Source organism: Rissa tridactyla, chromosome 3 (genome assembly GCF_028500815.1).
Source record: "Rissa tridactyla isolate bRisTri1 chromosome 3, bRisTri1.patW.cur.20221130, whole genome shotgun sequence".
NCBI classification, from domain to species: domain Eukaryota; kingdom Metazoa; phylum Chordata; class Aves; order Charadriiformes; family Laridae; genus Rissa; species Rissa tridactyla.
This window is the reverse complement of record NC_071468.1, coordinates 118,486,616-118,514,143: the sequence shown is the minus strand read 5'-3', so window position 1 is coordinate 118,514,143 and position 27,528 is coordinate 118,486,616. Positions and strand designations below refer to the sequence as shown.

The following is a 27,528-nucleotide window of genomic DNA, read 5'->3' as shown; positions in this document are numbered from 1 at the left end:
TGGGATGGGGATGAGACACACAAGCAAGAGAAGGGCATTGCTCAGTTGGGGGAAATCCGCCACACACCAGTGTGCTGCAGCGTAGACCTGGAGGATTCAAACACGAGACTGTCAGCACTGAAGATGCTACTGCTCCAGCTTGAGCCAAGGGATACCTCAGGGGCTGTACACCTTGTCAAACGGAAGGGGAACGAAGTACACTAAGTCGTACTGCTCATTCTTCCCCTCCTCTTCATGTTCTATTCATGAGAGTAAAAATAAGGAAGAGACAAAAGTTAGTGCCTCATACCGAGAAGAGTAAGGAACAGCTAAACTTTAGCAAATCACTGTCTCCTCCTAATGTAAGGCTTGGTAAAGAAAGGAAACCCATATAACTGCAGGACCCTTGACAGAATACACATCCTTGATAAACACATAAGAAATGAGCATCCACCCACAGATTTCTTGACATTAGCCTAGCTCCAAAGATAGAACAAGATCCAATTCAGATTCTCAAAAATGCCTTAATCTGCAGGACAGCTCAGAAGAGCTATTGATCTAAGCAGAAGGGAAACTCCCATCCTTTAAAAACACCCAACAATAACCTGCATAGAAGTAAGTAGAATATTTTCGTCTCAGGGGGAACAAGCTAGACTCCTTTTAAGTATTTCAGCAAAATTCATATGGGCGCCATTCTGGAGAGGTCATGGAAAAACCTGGAACAACTGCTCAATGAGACAGGGAAAACAATACCAAAAGCCTTCGGTGTGTTAGCTTGAGCAATAATGCAGTTTTGAAGTGCCACTATCAAATCAACAGTATTGCTTCCTTGCTGCCTGTGCCAGACACCCAAATCCAAGGGAAATACTGCAGACTCAGAGGACCATAACAACAATATTTTGGATGTGGAGACACTTATTTGAAGGCAGACTGAAGACCGAATAGTAGACTTTAGAGACGAAATAAAAATGTAAAGTCGTGACTAGCAGAAAGAAGTCATAACTTCAGTTTCTCTCCTCTTGGTCTCATAACAAAGGGGAATTCAATAAAAGCTACAAGTTATAGAACAGATAAAAATAAGATAGTCTCAAAATATCTAACCAGACTGCAGAGCTTGAAGCCAGAGGCTGTCAAGGCCAAAAAAGCAAGAATGTCCCCCAAAGCAGACACATTTATATGGTTAAGAACATCAAGAGATTTAAGAGTCCTCAAAAACTTTCGGTACAAGGTATTTAACTTCTAGAATAATCCCTGAAAGGTAGTGAGAGACAAAGATAATTACAACTACCCAAATCAACGCATCATGTCTCCTTTTATAAATGGCTGACCATGGGAACTGCTTGAAGTAGGTACCCGATTAGATGGGCCAAAAGTCCAACAGCTCCAACAGCTGGAGCTGTTGGACAGTTTAAAACTCCAACAGTTTTAAAGATTCATTTGGCTGCAACACATTTAGCCCTTGAAAAATGTTGTTTTTCAGAAAAAATATTCACTAAGTTAAATGAACATTTAAAAAAAAAAAAGGATTATCACATGAACTTAAGTTCAGACAAAAAAAGAACACATTATCATGTTTCCCATCTTCTTTCTGAGGGCACAACGGAACTGTAAGATCCAGAAGGTGAACAAGCTCCTCCTTCATTTAACGCATAGCAGTTAACTGCCTCAGCTGCTCAGGAGGGCACAAAAAATTGTAAAATTAAAAACTATGGCCTCAAAACACATCCAGTACTCCAGAAGGAGAATTTAGTTGCTGTTTCCTAAAATCATATTTTATTTTAGCAGTCTTATGCCCCACCAAATTCCTACAGTATTTACAGTAACAAACAGTATGTGCCATCGACACCATATAAAGTTAGTTACTTTCGGCACAGGAGAAGCTACAAACCAACAGACATAAAAAATTCTCAGGGGTTTTGTTTTGTTTTTTAATTTTGGGGGTTTCTTATTAGCTGCTTGGTTTAACACACCAAATATCCAACCACACAATAGATTTTCTATTCGCAGTTGATCAAATACACTGATAATCACTGAACCTACCTACTAGCAGAAGCCCCATCAGCAGTAAGCCTTGGGGGAGCTGCAGAACAGACACACTGAAGTAACAATTCCTCCTGAGACATTGTTTTTTTAAAATACTAAGGACAGATTCAGAAACAACCCGGCCATTTCCTAAACTCCAGACTGGGTAAAACCAGCAGCCGAGCAAGAGCTCTGAGGAGACATCATGCCGCCAAGCTGAGCCCTGGCACTTCCCCAGCGACCCATGCTGCCTCCTTTAGGGCAGGACAGGGGTTTTTCAGTCAGGCACAGAGGGCCACTAACTCCACCACTTATTTTCAGTCATCAATATTCAAAAGAATCAAAATGCCAGCCAGCCCAGCCCAAAAACAGGCCCTGGGGCCTGTCCTCCCACTGGGTGAGGCCCCGGCTAGGCCATGGGCTTTTTTGGATCAGCCACTCAGGGTAAGCGAGGATCCTCCTCATTTGGGTTTTGGGTTGATGGCAAGTTGAATATGAGTCAGGCAGCCCAAATGGCCAACTCCGCCCTGGGGTGCATCCTGCACAGCATGGCTAGCTGGTCAAGGGAGGTGGCTGTCCCGCTCCACACTGGGCTGGTGCAGCCCCACCTCAAGCACTCTGTGCAGTTTTGGGCGCCTCATTACGAGAGGGACATCAAACTATTAGAGTGTGTCCAGAGGATGGTGACAGGTCTTAGGGGGCAGTGAGGTCACTTGGCTTGTTCAGCTCAGAGAAGAGAGGCTGAGGGGTGATCATGGCAGTCCACACCTTCCTCAAGGGTGGGCAGCAGAGGGGAAGGTGCTGATCTCCTCTCTCTGGTGACCAGCGACAGGACAGAAGGAAATGGAATAAAGCTGTGCCAGGGGAAGTTCAGAGTGGACATGAGGAAAAGGTTCTTCACTGTGAGGGCGGTTGGTCACTGGAACAGGGTCCCCAGGGAAGTGGTCACAGCACCAGGCCTGTCAGTTCAAAGGCATCCGGACAATGCTTTTAGTCATATGGTTTCGTTTCAGGTAGTCTAGCGAGGAGCCGGGAGTTGGACTTGACGATGCTTATGGGTCCCTTCCAACTTGAGTTATTCTATGATCCTCCACATTACACCCTTCAGAACTATAAAACACCCACCACCTTCCAACAGGAGACTTAAAGCCCACAAGTGTGGTGGGGGGAGCCATTATCTGTGGAGGAGGCACTGCAGCTCTGGTCCCAGCTCATGCAGTTAGGCTCTGCAAGCCTTTGTTTCTATAAAGCACTTAAATCCTACAGCTCGACCTTCAACCCCAGCAGGTGACATCCGTTACTTCCTTTCTGCTCCATGCTGGTTTGCATCACCTACAGAGTCCCCATCTCTGCTCACCTCCTGCACCATCAGCAGGCTCTCCTCCTCCCTAAGGAGACCACTGGTCAGATAAGAGTTGGAAACAGCTGGTTTTGTGCTTATGTCAAAATTAAGCCATGTGGGTTTTTTTCCTCCATTCTGTTCAAAGCTGGATGTCCCGAAGGTATCCAAGTATCTTCCCCTCCCCCAGGCACATGCTGCCAACTCTGAATATTGGTGGGCAGGCTGCCTCAAAGCGCAAGATTTAACAACAAAACAGTGAACTTCTTTTTTATTTATTTTGGTGTTCACAAAATGGAACGACTTTCTTTCTCTGCTCAAAAAATATTTTTCAAGCAAGGAGGTCACCTGGCTCCAACACAACCATTTCTTCCCCCGCCACTCCAGCGGTGCTTTAAATCAATGTTTGACACCAGACTGAGTGAAGCAGCAAAGTTAGCAAAAGGTGACAAGTAGTTGTTTTCAATATGAAAAGCTTTTGCTGAAGCATGTCAAAATACTAATTCAAATACTGGATAATGAGCATGTTTATAAGATTTCAGTCTGGTGCAGGCTACTTCTGTCAAATATTGCTGTTGGCTACGTGGTCCTCCTAACCAAGCAAATAACTCCCAGAACTTTGACACAGACCTATACATTAAAAGGAAAATATATTGAAATTAAGTATGGTTTTGCATATACTTTGGAAGCCAAGGAATTGTTTCTGATACAATAGCAACAGTGCTAATAAGTTAGCACAAAGATACAAACAGCAGCCAGGTCAAATCCTTAAGTCACTCTGTTGGAAACCTAGATATGAGCTTGTTTTAGCTCAGAATTACACTAAGACCTCATATGGTCCTTGCTAATGAAATGAGAGGAAGCAGTAGTATCTATTCCCAGTGTAACAGCAGGGAAACCAGATTGCAAGGTTCTTCTGCTAATATGAGTTACTATAGTGTTGCGGGAGCTTTGCACTGTTGCAATAATTGCAGATTTAACAGGCTTTTTCATCCTTCTCACCTTCAGATCCTCTCTCCCTCAGAACAGCTTAGTGCTGCCATCTACTTTTTTTATCCTAACAGGGTTCGGGGTTTTTTTTTTTTCCATCCTAACAAAGTTCTTAGCGGACTAACTCACCCACTACAACAACACTGGATGACTTGAGCCTTTACAGTTGGGTCCTCCCTTTTATACTTAGCCCAGCTCACCGCCACAGGCAAAATAAAAAGCAAAGGAAACAAAATACAGGATCAGATCCAAAGTCCTTTTAATGCTCAATTGCACTTGCGCCCACAAATATTAATAAAGAAAAGCAAAAACACAACAACTCCCTCAACTCTTAACCACAAGATATCTTTTGCAAGCCTTGCAGGTATTAAGCTAGCAAACTCAGATGACAAGGTGGCAAAGACATAGGTCTTCTCAAATCATCAGGACAGTTCTGGAAAGCAAATCTAGCTAGCTAAAAATGTTATTTGAAGTTTCAGTCCTAGAGGATTAATAAAATTCTTTTATAAGTCATTTACTTGCACAGACACTAACACCGCTGGAAAAAAAAAATTCTTGGCTAAAGGATCTATCATCTGAATAAGGAGGCTAAAAAAAACATTCAGGCATTTTACTAGGAGACTGCCTGCTGCTGATCAGGCAGGAGCTTGTCTTGATTAAATCTCCACCTCACATTTTCATTGTAAACATTTATTTGCTTTAATTTTATTTTTTTTTAAGGTCTGAGCAATTGTTTCCACACAATTCCCCAAGCACCATTTGTTGAAGGTCTTAACCCTATTTCAGGTAGAAGGAAGAGATGTTCAGACCCCAGCACTGCTCCCACTCCTGTCTTCCCATGAGTCACCAGGAATGAGGGGAGGCCACAGCATCTTCTGCCTCCCCACTAACGCCACACAGTAAAGACGGTGCATCCACCCATCCATCCTCACTGCAAGTATCTCCCCAGACACTGTGCTCCAGAGAGCTATGCTGCTGGCTTATACCTTTGCTTCCCTTCATCCCAAACAAGATCACCCTAACCTCTGTGGATTTGGGTCAGATTCCCAAAGAAATCACAAAGCCTCTACGTGCACTTCATTTGAGGTGGAGTGGTGGGGAATCTGCAGGTCTGTGCTTGCTTCACCCTAGCAAGGTGCAGCCTTTTGACCTGAACAGTTTGGAGAACAAGAAAGTTTTCTACGTTTCCTCGTTACCCATCCCCTCACGACATCAGCTACTTTTAGCAAGCAACAGACATGCTCTGAGTAATTCCCATCTTCATCCAGATGGCCACAAACACAACATGGGGACCCAACCACAGGTCCCAGAGCTGCACTTACGATGGGTATCCAAATGTCTACTCAAATCACTCACAGCGCATCCCACACACATGCAGAGAGGGTCCTGCAGAGGGAGGAAGGCTTTTACCACTGCTCTGCCTACATGTCACAGCACAGGCTGTTCTGATCCCTGCCCAGGTTTGCAGTTTGGTCTCAGATGACCCCAGGCCTCTGCTGAGGCTGCAAACTAGTCATGGGGGCTCTGGTGGAGTGAATATATTTGTCCACAGGGAACCGAAGGGAATTAATCACACTATGTGTGCTGCACCAGGCTGACGAAGGTCACGCATCTGAACTGGGACAGCCCAACCTTCAGCACAGATGTCAACTTTACAAGGAAGCACCCTGAAAAGGGGCAAGAAGAGGTATTTTCAGAAGTGGATTTTTTTTTTCCTCCGTCCTGCAGAGGCTTTATTTCATAATGGAAGACAGATGAGAGAAAAGAAAAAACAAAACAAAACCAAAATGCAGTTTTAAAATAAAAACTCATTTCCTAGCTGTCATTCTTGGATTTTGCATATCATGCCTTAGCATTAACTGCTGCCAAGCGCAAGACATCAGGTCCATCTGGCAGATGTATGCTTCTCCGGCTGCCAAGTGTTTCCTTAAAATCCAGGGGCTTTGCTATTAAGTATATTTGCAAATTCCAGCCTCCTAAATGAGTAGGGCTCCTGAACAGCAGCCTCTGCTGCCGAGCGCCCTGGAAACGGGGGGAGTAGGGGGACACTGCAATCATCCCGAGTATCTGCTGCGCCTGTTCAGTAGGGAGGCCAGTTTCCTGGTAACTGATGGCTATACCAGCTGTGGGAGAGTTTTAAAGAATTCCTTTTTCTCCAGATTATCCTTAAGTAAAATTAGAAAGTATTTAGGAAGCAGAGGGGAAACCCAACCATCCAAGCTGACATCATTACTTATTTACATATAAATACAGCCAGGAAATAAGCATATGTATTTATGTATAAACAAAAAAGCTATCTGTACAATGTTTCATACACTGCTTTTCCATCCAATATTTACTACTTTATTCGTGACTTAAGAAAAAAAAAAAAAACAAACTTTCTCCCCAAGAAATTGGTGATAAAATGCCCTCTGGTGGGCGTGACTGTGGACCTCTACAGCAACAACCACCTCCTAAATACTTCAGAGCCTTCAACATATTCTTGGGATTACTATTTTTAATGGAGCGAGACAAAGCACATACTTGCTTTCCAGAAGAAACAGATACAATCCTGACCAGCAAGCCCCAGTTCTACTGCTCAGTATCCCTGGTTTAGAATATGAACTAAAAGTTTAAAAAAAAAATCCTATGGAAGCATTCCATGATTCTTAAAATTATTTTAATGTTCATTTTACCTTTTTAGGATACTTTCTCCTCCTTAAAAATAAGGAATTAAGAGAAACAGAAAAGGAAAGTGGCACTAAGTTCTGCTTTGCCTCAGCATAACAGAATCTTTGTAGACTAAAATGGAGAAAGAAGGGGGGGAGAAGAACAGCATTTTCAGAGCTTATGAATCATTTTTGTCCTGTTAGAGTGCAAGGCACAGCTAAGAAGGAAGCCCTAATTGTACAGACAAAAAAATAACAGCCCTTGTCCCAGAAGAACTTACTGCCTGAACAGAAAAGGCAAGGATGGAAAAAACCCTCAAAAATAAACCGAAGTTTAACAGGATGTGTTTCACCCTTAAAACACTCAATAATTGTGGGTGGTGCTTTCGTTAATCTGAAAGGAGATAAATCTAAACAAGAGAACTGAAGGCTTAAGATGCAGTGACCGAAGAGGAAATTCAGCAACTTGGGAGCAGAATGCATGTGCAGCTACTTTCAGAGAAAAAAAAAAAATATATATATATACGAAAAACAGACTGCTTTAAAACACAGACTGGAAAAGGAGAGCCACCGGGCAGATGGCACTACACAAGCCTGACCTAACATGGCCAAGAGAAGCTGCACTTACACACAGAATTGAAGTTGACCCCACAGAGTTCCTAGGGATTTTCCCCCCTCTCCCCCCGACCCCCTTTCAACAGAAGAGCTTCAGAGTCGCAGCTAAATAAGGATAAACAGAATAAAACACTCGCATCACATGAAGGAAAGTGGAAGAACTCCACTGCTTTCCAGAGTTCCTTGGGAAGCCTTTGTGCTTCCATTTCATATGGGATATGGCACTTTCTCTGTTCACCCGAGTGGTTGGAAATGTGTTCCCAGCTTCCACAATACAAGTTGCAATTAATTGTTGCTTTATGCTAAGAATATTCACGAGTTTGATCTATACACAGAATGAGAAGCATTTCTGTCTTTTTAAAGATGTTTCTGGTAAACAAAACTTTGCTTGTGAAGTTATTATTGGTTATAAACAATGGTATGATTAAACATTCAGTCTCTCCTTTTCTACCCTCAGAAAGAAAAACAAAACTGTCCTAAGAAATCCCTCCTTTATTTGAAATCTGCGCTTTATTTAAATAATGCGCCCCTGCTCTGTACAGAGCTCCGTCCCTCTCTAGTGGCAGCCAGGTCACATACCAATTGGTAAGTCTGTTCCGGGCTTGGCTAACAGACAGTTTTTAGCTCAAAGATCAGAAACTTTAAGTTTAAGATTCAAAGACCCCCCCATTTATTCCTCTTTGCCAACAGCCCTACCAGAGACTCATAGCTATATTTACAATTTTCTCTGAATACAGAGGCTAAGGATTGCACAGAGCGATGCTGTCACTTGGTGTTGGACCGTGTAAACTCTTATCACCACTTCACGATCATCGCTCTTGCAAGCATCTCCAAATATAATGCTGATTGCAGCTACAGTGAAGCATATTTCTCTTATTAGATGCAGCAAGCCAAGATTAAGTGGTGTATTTGTGCATGTAAGTTATACACACGATGCTCATGTTCCTAGATTTTTGCCTGAAATTAAAAGTAACATAATATCTAGGTAAAATACATACTGACATTTCTTGGATCCTACCCTGATGTTTAGTCTTTTCTCAAAAGCAGCTTTGTTGTTGGAGGAGCAATTAACAGGTGAAGGTTACACTATTTGCCCTCCCCCCCCCAAAACAAATATATAAAATATTTATAATATATAAAACACATGCCTGACAAGTACAGAGGAGAAAACACTTTTCTTGGGGTTTTTTTTTTTGTATCTTTCTTTTTTTTTAAATCAAGAAGATGGCCTAAAGCTGTACAGTTATGATTGTGAATTTAACAGCAATCTTTACATATAAAAATAAGTTTTTGTATTTTTTTTTTTTAGGGTAAAACCGTCCTCTTACGCAAACCTAGACATGTCTGTAGTAAAATTCAAGAGGTTACAGGTCTACTCTAAGAACTGGTATGTTCTAATTTTACAAGGTAATATTTAGACAGGGGAAGGCTTATAATCTGCTGTCCTATGCAATGTCATTTTAGTATCTCAATGGAATCTGAGCCTGTTTGTGTTTTGCTGAAGGTGAATAACTGCACGATAGACAGTGTAGCCTCAAAACAGGAGGAAGGAAATGGTTAACCAGGACTTTCACTCAGATTACACACAGCAAAAGCCTAACCAGTGCACTGGCTTCTCCAGATGAAGAGTGGAGAGGTACCTAATGCCCTGATCAGCCATCACCTCAAGCAGTTAATGCCTGGGCTCAAGCTACACCCACATTTCCATCATAAGTTAGAGTTTAAGCTTCTCCACCTGACCCAACTGGGCATCATTCTTGATCTCCAGCCCAGGCCACCTTAACTCTGCCAGAGCACTACAGCTGCACGAACTTCTTTGAATAAAGAAGCCAGCATAACACAGGGGTTTGGGGTTTTTTTTTTGTTTAGTTGTATTATTCTTGAAATACAATACTTCAGTAACTTAGCTGTTGCAACCGCAAGATTTGTCTAAGAACAGTTTTTAGAAGGCTTGAAGGATGCCGCTGTGAACTGTTCAAGTGTGATATTGAAACAGTGAATTTAAGGAAAACTTGCTGCAATTTCTCTTTTAGCTAGAGCATCCCCTCCACACGCACAAAAATAGGCTTTCAAAATTCCTATCTGAGACAGAGGAAAAACAAACAAACCAAAATAAAGAGTATTATGGTAGCAAGTGAACTGCAATTCTCCTCTTTGGCTGCATTTCTGTATCCAAGTACCACTTCTAAAGTGTATTTTATGTACTTCAGGCAAGTCTTTTTGTTTTCTTACCTCCTATACCATTTCTAGGCTCTATTTTTTCCTCCTATAAATAACAACTCAAATATCAGCCACAACTTCCCATTGCCATTTAGTTCCCAGAGAGATAAGGTTGTGATGTTGCAGAACTAGAACTGCCCAGAAGTTTAATCATAAAATTACACACTTCTCTTCCAAAAAGAAAAATGTACTAGAAAATAGGCTTTACTTTGGGGATTTGATAATCTTCGAGAACAGGCAGAACATTTATCTAAGATTTTCAGGTGTCCTGGTTCCGGTGGGGATAGGGTTAACTTTTCCTGGTATTCCATGCCATGTGAGCCACGCCCACCCTGAGCTGCCGGGGGAGGGGGCAGGAAGTTGCTGCTTAAAAGCAGGCTGGGGCGGCCCGGGTCCGGCCGGCGAGCGGCGAGCGGCGGGGGGAGCGGCGGTTCCGTAATCGCGTTTGTATATTCCCCTATCCGTGTTGTTGTTGTTGTTGTTTGCCTGTTCCCTTTGCTGTTCTGTTAAACTGTCTTTGTCTCAACCCAAGAGTCTTGCCTTTTCTTACGATTCTTCCTGTGTTTGGAAGGCACGAGCGAGCGACACGTGGTTCTTTGTTGCCATCTGAGGCTAAACCACGGCAGTCCTTTTGGCGCCCAACGTGGGGCTCGAAGGGTTGAGATAACGACAGAATCCAACTAGAACGTGGAAAAAACGGTTTTGGTTTTTTTTTTTTGTATGCATTTATTTTATTAGGTAAGTAGTCACTGGTCATCATGTTGCTTGGTTTGTTCTCATGGCTGTGTTACATAAATTCCTATATGGCTTATGTACTCCCTGCAATGCTGTTTACCATGTCTGGAACAGGGATGAGGATTATCATTCTGCTGTCCTGTGCGATATCTGTTTATGATATGATAACATCACTGTTCAGACGGCTATTTTGGGGTGTTTATGCGGTTTTGCTGTCCTGTCCGTACATTGGACACCGTCTCTCAGAATTTGTTAATAATTTCCCCAGCCCTTTTGCCTCCCTTTTCTCCTTCGGGTCAGGTATGACAGCTTTTGAGAATTTTGAATATCCTTGGGATACTCAAACTAGCGTGTTCGTAGTGCTATGTCTCCTGAATACGTTCCAGGTCTTGTTTTGGGTTAAGCGACTATTTAAGACTACCACCCGGAGATCTGCTCCGAGGCTGGATAGTCAGGGGTGGCATGGCATGTGGGAGAGCATGGGCAGGTACCTAGAGAACTACTCACCTCCAATGGTCTGGGACTTCACCCCTGAACAATTACAGGACCCTGATCAAGTGGTAGAATATTTGAAGGGAAAATGCTGTGGCTATTCTAGAGAGGCACAACTCACCGCGCTGTGCTGGGCCCTGGCCAGTATCTACCAGGCACTGCTCAGAATTATGCAGCACCCTCAAGGGGAAGAGATGGAAACCAGACCTGCGGCGGCCCCTGCGGCTGCTGCAGCCCCTGCTGCAGCCCCTGCGGCGGCCCCTGCGGCTGCTGCAGCCCCTGCTGCGGCCCCTGCGGCGGCCCCTGCGGCTGCTGCAGCCCCTGCGGCGGCCCCTGCGGCGGCCCCTGCGGCTGCTGCAGCCCCTGCGGCGGCCCCTGCGGCTACTGCAATCCTTGCGACAGACACTGCGGCTACTGCAATCCTTGCGACAGACACTGCGGCTACTGCAACCCCCGTGGTAGCCACTGCCACTGAACCAGGGAACCAACCCATGCCAGTATCAGTTGCCCCCATACAGAAGAAGAAGTACACAAAGAAATCAGTTCGCTTAGTAAGAGATGATGATGAACCAGGGCCATCACGAGAGCAGGAGGAAGAGGCAGAACCAGAGATAATTACTCGATCCCTATCCTTGAGTGAGCTGCGGGATATGCGAAAAGATTTTAGCCGACTTTCAGGCGAGCACATTGTCACCTGGCTGCTCCGGTGCTGGGATAATGGGGCCAGTAGCCTGGAATTAGAGGGTAGGGAGGCCAGGCAGCTGGGATCCCTGTCTAGGGAAGGCGGCATTGACAAGGCGATCGGGAAAAAGACCCAAGCCCTCAGCCTCTGGAAACGACTCCTGTTAGGCGTGAGGGAGAGGTACCCCTTCAGCGAGGATGTTGTATGTCAGCCAAGCAAGTGGACTACCATGGAAAGAGGTATCCAGTACCTGAGAGAATTAGCCGTGCGGGAGATGATTTATTATGACTTGGACAATGCAGACTTACCCACAGACCCTGATGAGGTGCGATGCACAAGGCCCATGTGGCGGAAGTTTGTACGGAGCGCACCATCGTCATATGCCAACTCCCTGGCAGTAATGGAATGGAAAGGTGAAGAGGGACCAACGGTGGATGAGGTAGCTGGCCGGCTCCGGCGATATGAAGAAAGTCTCTCTTCCCCCCTTGTCTCAGCTGTGGAGAAACTGTCGCGGAAGGTCCAGCAACTTGAAGAGAATATGTCCTACTCCCCACCTGCACGGGCCAGCATCTCAGCTATTAGAAGCAGGCATTTCCCCACTCAAGAGAGAGAGTACAGAGGGTACACACCACGAGGCACCCTGTGGTTCTACCTGCGGGACCACGGAGAGGACATGAGGAAGTGGGACGGACAACCTACTTCGATCTTGCGGACACGGGTACAGGAGTTGCAAGGAAGGACAACCACAAAAGGGGATCCCTCCAGGAAAAGTGCCGCCCCAGTTTCCAGTGGGCCGTTCCCCAGACAAAGCAGAAGGCTTGATCTTGCTTCTGATCCTCTTGAAGGAACTTCCAAGTCATTTATGCAAGAAGTGAGTAATGGATACTATGACCAGTATTAGGGGGGCCCTGCCTCCGGCCAGGTGGAGGAAAGGGATAACCGGGTTTATTGGACGGTGTGGATTCGATGGCCTGGCACATCAGACCCACAGGAGTATAAGGCTCTAGTGGACACGGGTGCGCAGTGTACTTTAATACCATCAAGCTATAGAGGGGCAGAACCCATTTGTATTTCTGGGGTGACAGGGGGATCCCAAGAGTTGACTGTACTGGAGGCAGAAGTGAGCCTAACTGGGAATGAGTGGCAAAAGCATCCCATTGTGACTGGCCCAGAGGCTCCATGCATCCTTGGTATAGATTACCTCAGGAGAGGGTATTTTAAGGACCCAAAAGGGTACCGCTGGGCCTTTGGCATAGCTGCTTTGGAGACAGAGGAAGTTAAACAGTTGTCTGCCTTGCCTGGTCTCTCAGAGGATTCTTCTGTTGTGGGGTTGTTGAGGGTCAAAGAACAACAGGTGCCGATTGCTACCACAACGGTGCATCGGCGGCAGTATCGCACTAACCGAGACTCTCTGATTCCCATCCATGAGCTGATTCGTCAACTAGAGGTTCAAGGAGTGATCAGCAAGACTCGCTCACCCTTTAACAGTCCCATATGGCCGGTGCGAAAATCTAATGGAGAGTGGAGGCTAACTGTAGACTATCGTGGTCTGAATGAAGTCACGCCACCGCTGAGTGCTGCTGTGCCGGACATGCTAGAACTCCAGTACGAACTGGAGTCCAAGGCAGCCAAGTGGTATGCCACGATTGATATAGCGAATGCATTTTTCTCAATCCCTTTGGCAGCAGAGTGCAGGCCACAGTTTGCTTTCACTTGGAGGGGCATCCAATACACCTGGAATCGACTGCCCCAGGGGTGGAAACACAGCCCCACCATTTGCCATGGACTGATCCAGACTGCACTGGAACAGGGTGAAGCTCCAGAACATCTGCAGTACATTGATGACATCATTGTATGGGGAAACACAGCAGAAGAAGTTTTTGAGAAAGGGAGTAAAATAGTCCAAATCCTTCTGAACGCTGGTTTTGCTATAAAGCGAAGTAAGGTCAAGGGACCTGCACAGGAGATCCAGTTTTTAGGAATAAAATGGCAAGATGGACGCCGTCAGATTCCAATGGATGTGATCAACAAAATAGCAGCTATGTCTCCACCAACTAGTAAAAAGGAAACACAGGCTTTCTTAGGTATTGTGGGTTTTTGGAGAATGCATATCCCAGATTACAGTCAAATTGTAAGCCCTCTGTATCAAGTAACCCGGAAGAAGAATGATTTTAAATGGGGTCCTGAGCAACGACAAGCTTTTGAACAAATCAAACAGGAAATAGTCCATGCAGTGGCCCTGGGGCCAGTCCGGGCAGGACAAGATGTTAAAAATGTGCTCTACACCGCAGCCGGGGAGAACGGCCCTACCTGGAGCCTCTGGCAGAAAGCACCAGGGGAGACTCGAGGTCGACCCCTAGGGTTTTGGAGTCGTGGATACAGAGGATCCGAAGCCCGCTACACTCCAACAGAAAAAGAGATATTGGCAGCATATGAAGGGGTTCGAGCTGCTTCGGAAGTGGTTGGTACAGAAGCACAGCTCCTCTTAGCACCTCGACTGCCGGTGCTGGGTTGGATGTTCAAAGAAAGGGTCCCCACCACACATCATGCAACCGATGCTACATGGAGTAAGTGGATTGCACTGATCACGCAGCGAACTCGAATGGGAAACCCCAGTCGCCCGGGAATTCTGGAAGTGATCATGGACTGGCCAGAAGGCAAGGATTTCGGAATGTCACCAGAGGAGGAGGTGACGCGTGCAGAAGAGGCCCCACCATATAATAAACTGCCAGAAAATGAGAAGAAATATGCCCTGTTCACTGATGGGTCCTGCCGTATTGTGGGAAAGCATCGAAAGTGGAAGGCTGCTGTGTGGAGTCCTACACGACGGGTTGCAGAAGCCAGTGAGGGACAGGGTGAATCGAGCCAGTTTGCAGAGGTGAAGGCTATTCAGCTGGCTTTGGACATTGCTGAGCGAGAAAAATGGCCAGTACTTTATCTCTACACTGACTCATGGATGGTGGCAAATGCTCTGTGGGGATGGTTACAGCAGTGGAAGCAGGGCAACTGGCAGCGCAGAGGCAAACCCATCTGGGCTGCTGACCTATGGCAAGATATTGCTGCCCGGATAGAGAATCTGGTTGTGAAAGTACGCCATGTAGATGCCCACGTACCAAAGAATCGGGCCACGGAGGAACATCAGAACAACCAGCAGGTGGATCGGGCCGCTAGGATTGAAGTGGCTCAGGTGGATCTGGACTGGCAACATAAGGGTGAACTATTCATAGCTCGGTGGGCCCATGACTCCTCAGGCCATCAAGGGAGAGATGCGACATATAGATGGGCTCGTGACCGAGGGGTGGACTTGACCATGGACACTATTGCACAGGTCATCCATGAATGTGAGACATGCGCTGCGATCAAACAAGCCAAGCGTTTGAAGCCTCTTTGGTATGGAGGGCGATGGCTGAAATACAAATATGGGGAGGCCTGGCAGATTGATTATATCACGCTGCCACAAACCCGTCAAGGCAAGCGCTATGTGCTCACAATGGTGGAAGCAACCACTGGATGGCTGGAAACATACCCTGTGCCCCATGCCACTGCCCGGAACACTATCCTGGGCCTTGAAAAGCAAGTCCTGTGGCGACATGGTACCCCAGAGAGAATTGAGTCGGACAATGGGACTCATTTCCGAAACAGCCTCATAGACACCTGGGCCAAAGAGCATGGTATCGAGTGGGTGTATCACATCCCCTATCACGCCCCAGCCTCTGGGAAGATAGAACGATACAATGGACTGTTAAAAACTACACTGAGAGCAATGGGTGGTGGGACTTTCAAACACTGGGATACGCATTTAGCAAAAGCTACCTGGCTAGTTAACACCAGGGGATCTAACAATCGGGCTGGCCCTGCCCAATCAAAACTTCCACGTACTGTAGAAGGGGATAAAGTCCCCGTAGTGCACATGAAGAATATGCTAGGGAAGACAGTCTGGGTTAGTCCTGCCTCAGGCAAAGGCAAACCCATCCGTGGGATTGCTTTTGCCCAAGGACCTGGGTGCACTTGGTGGGTGATGCGGAAGGATGGGGAAGTCCGATGTGTACCTCATGGAGATCTGATTTTGGGCGAGAATAGCCAATGAATCAGATTGTGTGCTGTTATAGCAGTTTCCTCAAGATCTACATCTTCAGCCTACAGACTGCGTGCATGAGCCACACCAGGTGCACCAGTCACAAGCTCCGAAAAATACAGCATGCAACAGACCAGCACCACCCAGCATCTCACCTGCCCTGAGAGACTGTTCTAACAGATGGAGCCCAAAGCCGTGGATTAAAAGAACTCAACGGACACTTTGGAGGGATGACCCATAAACTAAGGGTATTATATGTGTGTATATATATATATATATATAACAGGGGAAAGTGGTGGCAATTCATTGGAACCTGCTGGGCATGGCATAGATGGTATGGAATAAGGGGTGGATAATGTCCTGGTTCCGGTGGGGATAGGGTTAACTTTTCCTGGTATTCCATGCCATGTGAGCCACGCCCACCCTGAGCTGCCGGGGGAGGGGGCAGGAAGTTGCTGCTTAAAAGCAGGCTGGGGCGGCCCGGGTCCGGCCGGCGAGCGGCGAGCGGCGGGGGGAGCGGCGGTTCCGTAATCGCGTTTGTATATTCCCCTATCCGTGTTGTTGTTGTTGTTGTTTGCCTGTTCCCTTTGCTGTTCTGTTAAACTGTCTTTGTCTCAACCCAAGAGTCTTGCCTTTTCTTACGATTCTTCCTGTGTTTGGAAGGCACGAGCGAGCGACACGTGGTTCTTTGTTGCCATCTGAGGCTAAACCACGGCATCAGGGTACCAAATGTAACTTCATTTAAGTCCACAAATTTGGGCCAAGGACAAATTTGGCCCATTTTATATAATACAGAACTGTGAGGGGAAAAGATGAAAAAAAGGTATTGAAGCACCGGGACCACAAAACCCAGGGACCAGAGACTATGCCTACTCTTCAACTGGCCACCCCCCTCTTCTGCGGCTGCTGTCATCCACTCAGATTTGCAGACTCTTTCTTTGACCTTCAGACCTTCACAGTTGAATTTCACAAGTGATTTGTTCCTCAGAGTACAAAAAACACTGCACAACATCAGACACATATTGGAACATGTCAGCTCCACAGGTGTTAACTGGATCAGGATTTGGCCCACAGTTCAGCAGCTCTTGTGACAATTCACACATCAGGATCAACCGAGAGGTTCCCCAGAAGGTCCCACAGACACACATCCCACACTCTTAGGTGCTGCAGGCAGCTCTTAATCAAATCTCATTGTATGTGTTTGCAATCTCGAGGCTCAGACTTCAGAAAGCAAAAAGGTGATTTTTCCTTTCAGACTTGTACAGAGAGCTTAATAAAGTGTTGGCAAAAGACAGCAAAAGTCTCACGACTTCTGAATTTGAGATGGGGCATTCAATCCAGACTGCAGAAAATCCAGACTAGCATCAGGGCAAATGAGATAAGAGTTCGCTCACAAAAGATCAAATCCAACTTTCATTTATGTCTATGCAACATTGATTTCTGTTAACTACATGTGTGTAACCAAGAGCAACATTTGATCTGAAGCCTAGTACCTTGATGTCCAGCTATTGTAAAACAGAAGCAAAAAAGCAGCTACAAACATTTGACTGATGTTGCCTGCAAACAGGGCATTGCCGAAGGCTGTACCAGCAATTCATACTGACAGAAGTAAGATGGGGTACGGCAAACCTCACTATTAGAAGTAATTGTACAAATATTTGGAGTGTTCTTTTGGAAAAAAAAAAAAGATGACATGGGGGAAAAGCAACACAAAGCCACAGACCAAGAAATAAGCTATTACATGCAAATACATGCAAGCTTCTCCCAAGTTAATTCTCCTCTTAATGGAATATTGATTGGTATGCTCAATGTTTAGAAACGTGAAATAATGGGGGAGAGAGAAGGAAGGGATGACACACTCAGAACAGTGAATTTTGTTTAAATAATACATACTTTCCTCATATGATCAGCCAAAAATAGCATAATAAAGAGGGCAGTATAGCTAACATTTTGCCTTGCATTGTATTAGCAAATCTGTCAGAGATGACCTCGAAGTGTTAACCACGCAATTTTTTCCCCCTTCTCCTAAATAAGCGAAGTACAGCATTTTTCATAACCTCTCACGACACAATATCCTTCCTTACTGTATCTGGTATTTCTCTGCTCCAAATAGGACAGGCTACAGAGTGTCCGTGACAGTATCTAGGCTTTTCAGATGTGATCTTGTGAATTGGGTGGGATGAATGGGGAGCAAACCAGTGTTCGGGGGGAAGCAGAGCTGTCCAGTCATGATGGAGAACATCTGAATAAGCTTTGTGGCATCTACTCCTATCCCCATGTGAAAAGGGAGGATGAGGGGAAAAAAAAAAAGCTGCATCTTTGAAACAGTTATGATGTTTTGAGTCTCCCATTTCTTAAACAGAACCCATGAAATATAAACCAATGTCATATAATCAAGAAGCCACCTATTCCTACCTTCCAGAAATCTCTTCCTATTCCAGAGACTACTACCACCTGGACAATTTTAGACAGAAGAGCCTCTTCTATCCTTTTCCTTCTGTCATTCACAGTCCTCCTGAGATATCCCTTATAGCCTCCAACACATAGTACTAAAACGAGCCACTCAAAAAAAGGGCAGAAGGGAAAAAAAGAAAAAACCCAAACCAGAAGAACCAACTTCCCTTGCCATTAGAGTTCCTGGCCTTGACACTCCAAGCAGCTACAGCATCATGCTCAACAGCTCTGACCCATCCCACTACCAATATATATATTTAGGATATAATTAAGAATATTGGTACCGTCAACGAGCTGTTTCATAGCATATAGGTTGATGCAGTTGAATCAGTTCATACATTTTACATACATATGTATTTTTTATGCTCTGCCCCTCATTCCAAAAACATAAGAAATTTCATCCAGAATTAGCAACTTCTCCCCCACACCCGCCTGCCAAACTTTATGAAGGGGTAAGGAGTAAGCTCAAAAAAGGTATCGCATACGTTTAGTTATCCTGTAGAATTTCATATAGTTTCAAAAGCATTTTCCAGACATTTATATACCCGACAACATTTTGTAATATGAAGTGTTCCAATTTGGCGTTTTTCCACTCTTGGCAAGCAAGAGACAATAAAAATCAAGAGAAAGTTAAAAGTTAAGGTTTTTTGAAGTATACAATATGTTAGGAATCATTTAATGAATTCAGGTGTTCAACAAGCTACAAGTCAACCAAAATTTGCAATACATATATATTTCAAAGCACAGGTAAACACAGCTGCATCCACTTTAAAGTTACTCCATGTCGCAAGATTATGATGATGAACTTCCTGAACCTTTTGCCTCTCTTCTTTTGATCTGGGGTTTACCTGTGGCTGGAAAAACTAACGGCATTTAAATTCTTTTGCCTCTAATGAAGGGAAACAGCATGCCTAAGCCTCAGACCGAGAAGAGAAACTTTTCTTTGAGTAGCTACAGCATGCTGCGCTCTGCAAATCCACCAGCATCGCATTTGCAGACCAAAAAAAAAAAAAAAACCCACCCAAAATCCTACAACAAGGTCTGACAAAGCATATCTCAGAGCAGAATTATCTGATTTAAATATTAATTACTCATCAGCATGGACTTTAAAAAGTGTGTGAAGCAAAAGCTCTTAAATCGCACTTTAAAACCAGGATTTCTACTGTCCGCATTGTTATGCGGATCATGGTTATGGGGTGGGGGGTTTGGTGAGGTTTTTTTGTTGTTGTTTTTCAAACAAAAAACAGTGAAAACTGACAATGAATCTCTATCAAGGTTGAAAAAAAAAAAATATCAGAGTTGTATGAATAAAGGCCAGTTTAACAGATTAGGTGCATCTTGAGACCTGCTGCAGGACACCTTTATTGCCTCTGATACCTTTATATGAGCTTGAGAGGTTATTCACAGTATCTCTCAACTATGTTTAAAGTCCAAAACACTCCTACCACGTGCAGGCCTAACAGTTTTTAGTTAAGAGCAACATTGCAGAAGAATTTTACTAGTGGCGGATTTTTCTTACGAACTGCTGCACTGAATGAGTTCCGGAACATGTCCTTAGAAATAATCTGGTTTTCTCAATCAAATTATGTTTTACCCGTATTTATGTAGAGTTTAGTCCTACAGCTGGAGACAAATCTAAGGACTGTACATACGTGTCTTCCAGTAAGCCAAACCAAACCTGAATAGAAGTCATTTAATATCACGTGTCACACGGTATATTGGAACGGATGGCGGGGAATTAAAAAAGAAAAACCACAAAACACTGCAAAAGGAATGCTGAATTAATTTTAAAAGTCTGGGTTTGTCTGTAGTTCGAGCAGACTGCTTCAGTGCATCAGTACTGCTATTGCAAGCCAGCACTATAAGTTACCTGGAGTTTAAGGCTACCAAAAAAAAAAAAAATCTATGTGTTTTCCTGATGTTAGTGCCAATTACAGCAAAACACCCAAACTGATGATATTTGAAAACCTAGACCTAAGCATCTCTGAGGGGGAAAAAAAAAAAAGCAGCACATAAAAATTAAGGAAAGTGCTCCCATGTTCCAGATATTCTAATCCACAACATAAAATTATTTATGGAAGAGCGTGACTAGGAATTCAGTTGCTGTCATTTATCAGGTGGGCAGGACAGCCCAGAGGTGAGGGGCTGCATGACAAGAGCCCCAGGAAGGCTTCTCGGGGCATCTCCTGGACCACCTCTGCTCAGCTTGGTTTTAACCGTAACAGGTAACCAGCTAATACTCACACCCTGTGAAGCGCGCTGACTTTTAAAAAGCTGACAGTAAGGCGTTCCCATAAGAGATCTCTAATCTATTTCCTTTTAATCTCTTTCTTTATAGCTGAGGAAGAGTTCTTTGTACTTTTGGTAACAAAGGGAGCGTAGAAGTGACAGCAGCATGTCAAAGCTGTTTACGTCTCGTACAGCCTCGCGCTCGGAGTTGCTGTTGGCAGGTTACTTCTTGAGAAGACAGTCTTCAGCCTGCGCGAGGCAGCTCCATCTTCCTAGGAGTAACTTCAAAAAGGAGTTAACTGCACACGGGGATGCTAAAACCCTTCCCCGCACAGAGTAAGCCAACACAAAATCAGAAAGGAAATTTTTTTAAGAAATGTGACAATACAATAAATACAATTAATACAATAGTTTCAGGTAACCACAATTATATTCCAGGCAACGTTATCTACTTTGTATGTTTCTGGGCTTTAGGATATAGCTATTTATACAGTATTTCTTCTGTGGAGAGATGAGTGCATTAAGAAAGTGGTTAGATACTCAAATAAATCACATAATCTACCGATACTGTGTCATATTTAAGGTTATTGAATCAGCACGCTGCAAGGCCAAATATTGCCAAATGGCAGATCTGGAGGGAGAAAAAAAGAAAAAGCTGAAGGACCAAGTAAGTCGCTAACACATGCTGAGATTTTAGCTAGCTAAAAGCCTCAATTATGGCACAAAGAATTAATGATCTGAAAACGCTGTAGCCCTCTGTGGCGCTCTATGAAGTTGATGCTCTGCAAACAGCAGCTCCAGGATCGGGCCCTCGGGTGTGAGGGCTCCCTGGGGCCAGAGCCCACGGCAGCAAATCCAAGTGGATCCGAGTAGCTGGCAGACAAATCACTGCAAGAGCCCTTGAAATACTGTGCTCAGCCTAAAGTTAAAGAAAGGATGCTTAAAAAAAAAAAAGACAAAAATATTAATGAGACCCAAAAAACTTAGAAGTGCAGCAAAACCCCTTCCAGATCAGTTTTAAGATTAAAATAAAAAAAAGCCCACAACAGGGATGTAATGGAAGGGACAGGGGTTAAGACAGGACAGACTGCAGTTTCTCTCTCCATTTAGGAATCTAGGGGTACTTTTCCTCCCCTTAAAGCTGTGTGTGAGGCTCTACAGCACACAGAGGCTCTACACACAGAAGACGGGGGGGGAAAAAAAAATTAAATTTTTCCTCTCCCCCTTATCAATGCAGAAAAAAAAAATATCAGAAAATCAGGTCCATAGGTTTTCGGAACTAAATTAAAAGGTCAAGAAAACAAGTAGGCATGGACAAGACTGAATTGCAGATGAGTACGGAGAAGCAGAGAAACAGCACTGGGACAAGCGCCAATGACTGGAAATAGTTAAGGCCCCGATTCTGGTGGCCGTTAGCACGTGTGGGACTGGAGCGACTCCAATGGAAACAAGGGATCGCAACCTGGGAGAAGGAGGACACACAGGAGCAAAGCAACATCGCTGGTGAGACGAGCCCAGCAAGCCTGGGGATCACGGATTCTCCTGGCAAACAGGCACTAAAAGTGATAGCACCAGATACAGTGCACAGTAAACCCAAAAATCATATCTAATTTCTAGATCCGTGTTTTCCTCACCCTCCATTGAGAGGATTTCCAGACAACATACACACTATATACTTTTTTTATTATTGTTTGAAGAAGAAGAGCAGCAACCCTGGCAGCACGCTAATCTAGGGGAGACAAACAGAGGTGGTTACTTTCTTCCCTCAAGATTTCTGCTTCGGAAAAAAAAAAAAGGAACAGACGAACAAGAAAGGGTTTGCTCCAGCACACCACCACGTTTTGTTTCGTTTCAGCAAGACTTTGACAAAAATCTAATTCACTACGCCGTGTATCTAATATATTGGGTACTTGAAGTATGACCATCACTCATTAGAAATGTAATTAAAAAGTGACAAAACTAGATTCCCCCTCCCCAGCATGCAGATGAAAACCAGTAACCCTGCCTCTATTTGTAACCATGACAACTATAGAATATTTTATTTCAGTAATATAATTCACACCGAACATTTGCTCATAGGTTTTGTTGTTAAGGGAAAGGTTGACACACTGTGCACGCATTTCAAGAGCTACCGGAGACGACAAATACAGGAAAGTCGGGCAGTTTTCGAGACCGAGAACCCACTATGTATTTCATAGTTCATTTAAGACCCTCTACAGGAAGCTAAATGAACATGAGCAAAAAATTCATCCAAATTAAATGTCACTGGTCATTACTTGCAAGACAACTACTTGGAATGACTGGATGTTTTTTGACTTTTATATAAATGGCAATGATACTCTCGTATTTTAGAAGAGGTAGTAACTCAAACCCCAAACTTTAATTTTCAATTAAAATACCATAGGCATTATTCGACTTCTATTAGGAAATATCAAAATAGATGTTATGAGAAAAGATATTTAGATGAAACGAGGCAATGAAAGACATAGTTTGCATATGCTGGCTAAGTCTTATTCTGGATGGGTCACTAAATTATTTGCATAGCTCCCATATTTCATCTTAAATTGAAGACAACTTCCATAAATACACACAATGAGGACAGCTTATAAGAACAAAAAGCCCTGTACATTATTCAGAAAAGATTAAACAACCTCTTGAGCATAACTAAAGTTTGACGCAGATAAATGTCAGTGTAAAATATGGCTGTACTTTATTTTTCTCCACATGGGGAAAAAAAAAGAAAATAAAGCCATTAGCAGTTTAAACCAGAATACAACAATAATACAAGAAAGACACACTGTTGCTTTGTTTTGGAGGCTAAATAAATAAATAAAAAGAATAAAGCTTGCTGGAACACTATTCCTTCTCTCACGCAGATCATCATATCCATCACGGAGGATTTAAAGTTTCAGCAGATTGCTAATTATAAGAGACAGCAATACTGTTATCTGCAGTCACCTTAAAGCTACAGTAGTTTGGTTTTTAAGTACCTCCAAAGAGACCTCAGAAGAACAGCCTGGCAAATGGGTTTAAATCGGTGGAAGAGACTCACACGTGCCTACATGTGTATACACACACACACACTCGCTCGGTTGTTTTAAAGAATATCAGGAAAAAGAAAGTTTCTTCATTTACGAGATATAACCTCTATATAATCTTCCATTAAAACAAATAATAAGCCTGCAGCAAACAAGCTTGTCTTTTTCCTCCACTGATGGAAAAGTGATTAAATCCCCCTTAATTTAGCTACCGCAACGCTGCATTTTTTCCTAAACATTTTTCATATACAATAAACAAAAGATAAGCAGCCAACTACATGACCAGGGCTCCATAATTTTTGGTGGTGGTGGGGAAGATAACCCTTCTCCAGCAATCTAGGAATATTTTCAGTTTAATAAATGAAGCCAAAGGCGGAGAAGAAGGAAAAAAAAAAAAAAAGAATCTCGGAGACTATGAGCACACACTATTTATGAAGTGTCTGAAAAACACCACCATCCATCCCCACAACTCCCTCCCTCCAGACCTTTCTCCACCCTCCGGGGAGGCAAAGGAGCCTGTACCCAAAAATTCCGGGGACCACAGACCTGCATCCTCGCACGACAAGGACAGCTAGTCACATCCACTCAATGTCACAACAACAACAACAACAAAAAAGTAGCTTTTCCCTCCCATCCTAAGCAAGACCTTCTGAAAACAGGTACCCAGGGGATGCGCCTCTGTGCTCCGAACGGCGCCAGACAGCACTTCGGCTCGGAGATAAGTTAAAAAGAAAACAAACCGCCCCCTCCCCACCCCCACCCCCCCAAAAAAAAAAAAAAGCATCAATAGAAAACCCCCGCAGCAGCCAAACGGAACCTCACACCGGCGAGGAATGTCACCCGGCGTGGCGAAGCACGGCGTGGGAAACGCGTACGGAGCGGCTTTATTTTAAACATATATATGTACACATTTAAGCGATATTGTGCCGACAAGTTCCTCGTACACATCACGCCTGGGGAGGGGGCAAGAAAAAAAAGGGGGGAAATGGGAATGTATTCCAGGCACAGGGAGACGACGGGGCTGGCGGAGGCATTTGGGAAGGGAGGGAAGGAAGGAGGAAGGCTGCCGGGGTGCGCGCCGAGCCCTTCCCCGGCAGTTTCGGGGGTGGGAAAGGAGGGGGGGGAATCCACCGGGACAGCCGCCCCCGGGAGGGGTGGGGGTCCAGGGGGACACAGCCGCCTGCCGGGGGTGATGGGGGGGTAGGGTGGATTTACGCGGCCGACCCCGCTCCGCGGCGCGGGCGGGCGCCTGAAGTTGTGGGTGCGCGGCGGGGGGTGGGGACCCCCCCCCCCCACGCCAACATTTTTAAAAAAAATCATGGGGGGGTAGGGAGGGTGAATAAGAAAGGAAATCATCATCACGATAACATGACGATGCCCCGCCGGCTCCCCGCACAGCACCCCCCAAGGCGGCAGGAGGCACGCAGGAAGTTTTTAATGCGGGCAGCGAGCGCAGGCGCAGGGCAGCCGCCCGCCCGGCGATGCCCGGCACGGCTGGCGGCGGGGGGAAAGCTCCGCGGGGCGCGCAGCCACCGCGCCCGCTTACCTCCCTCCGCGGGGGCGCAGGCGGCCCTGGGCCGGCAGCGCGGGTGCGCGGCCGCGTCCTCAGGCGGCGGGAGGATGCGCGGCGGCGGCGGCTGGAGGAGGAGGAAGAGGAGGCGGCGGCGGCGGCTTGTGCATCGCAGCCCCCGCCGCTAACGCAGAGCCCCGCTGCGGGAGCCGCGCTGGAGGCCGGGCAGCGTTTGGCGGCGCGGCGGCGGAGGAAGCTGCTGCGGAGCCGCGACCATGCTCCCGTCTGGCCGCCTTCCCCTCACCTACTGCCCGCTTTAGCCGGGGAGGGAGGCGGCCTGGGCGCCGGGGCGAGGGGCGGGACGGGCCAATCGCCGCGGCGGCGGGAGGCGGAGGAGCCCGGCCCGGCCCGCCCCGCTCCGCCCCGCCGCCGCCGCCGCCGCCCCCGCGGGAGGCTGCCCCGGCCCCGCCGCCGCCCGGGCCCCCGCGGAGCTCCCTGCCCCCCCCGCCCCGTTCCTCCGCGGGTGCGGAGCCTCCGCCCCGGTGCCTCCCCGGTGCCTCCCCGGTGCCTCCCCGGAGCCCGCGGGCGTGAGCCGAGCGCTCCCCCTCGGTCGGCGGCGGGGAGGTGCAAGGAGGGGCGGTGGGGTACGGGGTGGGGGGGGGCGTGTTGGCGAAAAGGTCATCGGTCTCCCAGCTGTCTTCGAAAAGTAGCGTGTAGTTGAAAAGAAATATTACCCGGCTTTATTAAATCATCGCTCTCCGGGGGCGTGATCCAAAGCCTCTTGAAGTCCACGGGAGTCTTTGAATAGGTTGGTACGGTTCTCTCCCTGACACTGCTCTTCTTTTTTTTTTATTATTATTTTTTTTTTCTTCTTTTTTTTTTTTTTTAATATCCATCGTGCTTGGAGTCGCCACGGATTTTACGCGTGGAAATCTGCATCTGTCTCTCTCTCCTCTGTATAATCTGTGCGCGCTGCTTTGTAGAGCTCTTTCTGATGTGCACCACAAGCTGCGTGTGCTGTAGTTTTAAACATAGAACACTTTGTCTTTTATATTTCCTGTAAGCATAAAAATAAGCTCAATCAAATTCTTTTCTCCTTACTTTGCCGGTTAAAAATGCATCGTGGGGAAATAGATGCTCTAACGCATTGAAAAGTGAGGCGGTTGTGCCAAACGACAGCCGAGCAAAGGCAGGGGAAGGCAGGGAATCACACAACCCCCAGAAATAGGCAAATGCACAGTTTTATTGAAAAAGGGCCACACGCTGCCCGGTGCCTGGGAGGAAGCAGGGTGCAGCCTCAAAAAAAGGGCAATTTCATTTTTCTCTCTTCCCAACCTCACAAACAGATGAAAACACATTATTGCAGTGGACTAAAACGTTCCTAAAACCGGCCGTCGTCATTAATATTAGAATGCTTTTAGCAGAACATGGCCTCACTCAGAAACAGGAAGGCTCCATACATTTTTGTCGTAATACAACGTTGGATTAACATTGAAACCTCCAGCCCTGTACATCGCAGTGGAGTGTGAGGGTCATAAGTTCAGAACAGTTTAAATCTGAATTATTTAGCAAGTGCACACATGACACACTCTTCCAATTTCCACGCAGCTTTTTTTTTTCCTTCCCCCCCCCCCCCCCTTAGTTTTCTCCCCTTTAAACGCGAGAGCCCCGTTCGGTGTTATTTGCCCTGGTGCGGTGTTATTTGCCCAGCATATATAGTTGACCCAGAATCCGACAAAGCCGATGAGAAGAAGTCTCAATGGGACTGTTGACCTAACAAGTAGCATGTCAGTCTCCCGATGGCATTTGAATGTTCTCGCAGCAAATGCTTCGAGACAGGAGAGAGCATAAAGCCGAGATTCTTTGGAATCCTTAATTAGACACAGTGATTTTGGAGTACTGGTTTCTGCGGCTATCCTCTAGTGCCTAGTACTTTGTTTTGTGACCTTGAGGTTAAGGATACCAACCAGCCCTGTTTATTTTTAATAAAATCTTACAGTTATATGAGACAGTTCTAGGTTTTATTTATTTTTAGCATAAGTGCTTCCATCTTATCTGCCTCACAGGTTTATAGTAAGGATTTAGCTAATATTTGGACAGCACTTTTAAGCTATGAGGCTCTATAGGTCTATTATACTGGCCATTTTCGGCTTTTTTCATTTTAAGGAAAGTAGTTTCATACCCTTTCACTTCAGGAAGATAGAGTTCAAATCTTGACCTTAGTTTTCCCTTCAAACTTTGTTAAACACCTGATTTACAAATGCTGACATAGGGTCAGATTCTGATTTCACTTACAGGATGAATTTCAAAGAATTTCTTGATCCTCAGTGACTTGACTCTCGATATAAATCAGTTTAACTGAGAATATGAGCCACAATTTTCATGAAGAATAAGCATATGGTTACATTAAATACAATATTCTACATTAATTTTATTGCTTTGATTTTCTCATTTTAGTAACTTCACTAATTTAAGAAGGAAGTGCTTCATTTTATTAATT

At 45.4% G+C, this 27,528-nt stretch overlaps 1 protein-coding gene across 1 annotated transcript in view; it reads right to left on the bottom strand.

Annotated features, from left to right (window-relative positions):
* KLHL29 (kelch like family member 29) overlaps positions 1-25,202 on the bottom strand; it is a 408,570-nt gene extending 383,368 nt beyond the window's left edge. The window contains exon 1 of the mRNA XM_054193778.1: positions 25,065-25,202. The gene's annotated coding sequence lies outside the window, so the exon portion shown is untranslated. The remainder of the gene's footprint in view (positions 1-25,064) is intronic.
* Positions 25,203-27,528: the final 2,326 nt, after the last annotated feature.